The sequence below is a fragment of the Montipora capricornis genome, chromosome 4, assembly GCF_036669925.1.
Source record: "Montipora capricornis isolate CH-2021 chromosome 4, ASM3666992v2, whole genome shotgun sequence".
Taxonomy (NCBI): domain Eukaryota; kingdom Metazoa; phylum Cnidaria; class Anthozoa; order Scleractinia; family Acroporidae; genus Montipora; species Montipora capricornis.
The window spans coordinates 41,897,903-41,900,402 of record NC_090886.1 but is presented as its reverse complement, the minus strand read 5'-3'; the positions used below and the strand labels follow the sequence as shown (position 1 = coordinate 41,900,402).

Here is a 2,500-nt window from a genome sequence, read left to right as displayed (position 1 = left end):
ATTGGGCGTCTCTTTTAAAATCTGAATTAAAGGAAAGAACGTAAACGGCACCTCCACTCTTGATATTGGGGAAGATTTTGTTTAAAATGCTTTGTTTGAAACGATTTAGCGAGTTCGTTAATTGAGGTGCGATCTTGTGAGATTAAAGTAGCGTATATAACACGTTTCATCGATATTTTGTTCACCTCCCACCTCCCCTAAAAAATAGATATTAAACCACACTAAAATCCAGCATTATTTACCGATGTGGAGAGTATACCTAAGTTGCCAAGCAGTAAAATTGTCTTTTGTAATTAAAAAATAAAAATTAAAAATAACAATTTAAAAAAGTTGCCAAGCAGAGGCTAGTTGTTCAAAGTCCGATTATTCCGGATTAATTTATACTTGATGTAATTTATTTGACGATCAATAAAGATTTATTCCAATTGATTTTGCCTTTAGTTTGGTCTTAGATTCTCCCAAACATCCAACTGAAAAGGAAACTGAAAAACTTCAAAATACTTTGTAGCAACAAAATTTGCGCAAAAAAAGCAGTATTCACAAACCGCAGGAAAAACAAAGAAATAGTACTTCTTAATAAATTTAAGTCTCTCATGTAAACACGTGATTGTTTATTGTGGATGGCAAGTCCTTATCGCGCAACAGTTTTGAGGACAGGAACCAACCGCATATCCTACCACGAAGTGTCCCCTTACTATAATCCCAAAATTTAGAGGGATGTGGGGGGGGGGGGGGGGGGGGAGGGGTTGGCTCTTAACTACCAAACCGTTGCTATGGACCCCTTCAAATAGTCATTTCTCGAATTCCTTTAACTCTACAGTAATCCTTTTTTGTCAAGTGTGTTCTATTTATCATTCCTTTGTATGGTTCGACTCACAAGCATATTTGGTAAATCACGTGACCAAAACAGAAAAGCCTAAAAATTCAGCGAGTTAACTATGTTTTTCACTATTTTTTAAACGCAACAGTATGAGAACATTCTAACACAAAATCTGTAGCATGGACTTTCAATGAAATTATTTCTCAAAAAAAGTATAACGTCATAAGGCTCTTCTTTGATACAGTTTTCAAAATATCAGTTCCATTTTTTGTCCAAATAGAAATTCCATGCCACAAATAACGAAAAATGATGGGACGGTTCCCATCCGGTAATAATGCTTACTGCGCATAGACATAACGGGAGAATTTCTAGTTTTATATCAAATTTGGGTGTGCATGAAATGACTTTCATTTGCAGAGCTACAATCCTAGCGGACAACGCGGTGGGACACCACTATGCGATTCTCTCCTCTTTTTACCATCTCCTTTCTCTTCCACTCTGCTACCCAGCATAAATTAGCCGCTTGGGTAAGTGACCCCGTTTGAACCGTGTTCGGTGAAAACGTTTGATGGTTGTATGATCTTAATTACCTTTCTGGGACCAATTTCCATTGCCTTTCGATGAAGCGGGAGGATGCCCTCGGAACAAGTGGAAGGTGATGCATTAGCATGCGAATGCCCTGGGTTCGAATCTTGCTGTGACGACCTGAGATAGTATTAAAATATGGTTTATCAAAGGAGTTGATAATGTAAATTGACCACCGTACAGAGATTCTAAAAGCTGACGTTTCGAGCGTTAGCCCTTCGTCAGAGCTTCGCTCTGACGAAGGGCTAACGCTCGAAACGTCAGCTTTTAGAATCTCTGTACGGTGGTCAATTTACATTATCAACTCCTTTGATAAACCATATTTTTGTATACTACTTCCCCACCGACGCAGCACCACAGTTTCTTTAGAAACTACCCCTTCATTCATTTGAGATAGTATTAGGCGGTCCCGAATCCAACTGGTTTCCCTTTCCACTTGTGTTTCTTGTCACACACGGTCCCACGAGCCTCATGACTTTAATTCTACCCGGGAAAAAAAGAAGTTTGTTTAGTTTACTCTTTACTTCAAGATGTGGCCTACCATGTTGATACTATTTTTTGTTGCATTGTACTTGAGTTGTGAATCAACGCCGTCATAGCTTTATCGGTCCCTCCAGAGAGACGTTACTATGGAAACGTAAATGCTGCATTGACTCAGCGGTAAAAAGCACTAAGAAAGTCACTGATATTTGCGAATTCAAGTACGAAGATCATACTGTGAGGCAGTAGGTGTTATCGCTGACTTACTCTTCTTTATGTACTGTACTTTCTGCATGGATTGTGTGAGTCAGGGCACCGCTTGCCGACTCTTCTCTCTTTTTTAGCCACTCGTTTTCCCGCCCTTTACTCTAAATTCTTATTTGTTTCATGTGATTTGGAAGGTCTTTTGGGTCGTAATTCTTTCGGCTTCCGTGTTTATGGCATTTACTAGATATTTGAACGAGCACGTTAGTGAGTCGCTCGTGAACTAAAGCAACAGCCATCAACCGGTATTCACAATCCTTCATTTTTCCGAGTCCGTCTCTCTCGACAGCGTGCGCGCTTGTCAAAGGCATGTCAATCCAGAGATTGCATCGGCGGTTCCAATCACAGGTC

The 2,500-nt window shown here is 39.8% G+C and overlaps 1 protein-coding gene across 2 annotated transcripts in view; it reads left to right on the top strand.

Annotated features, from left to right (window-relative positions):
• Nucleotides 1–425, top strand: part of LOC138046980 (HEAT repeat-containing protein 6-like) — a 52,809-nt gene extending 52,384 nt beyond the window's left edge. For both annotated transcript variants that reach the window (XM_068893626.1, XM_068893627.1), the window contains exon 28: nucleotides 1–425. This exon is cut by the window's left edge and continues 420 nt beyond it. The gene's annotated coding sequence lies outside the window, so the exon portion shown is untranslated.
• Nucleotides 426–2,500: the final 2,075 nt, after the last annotated feature.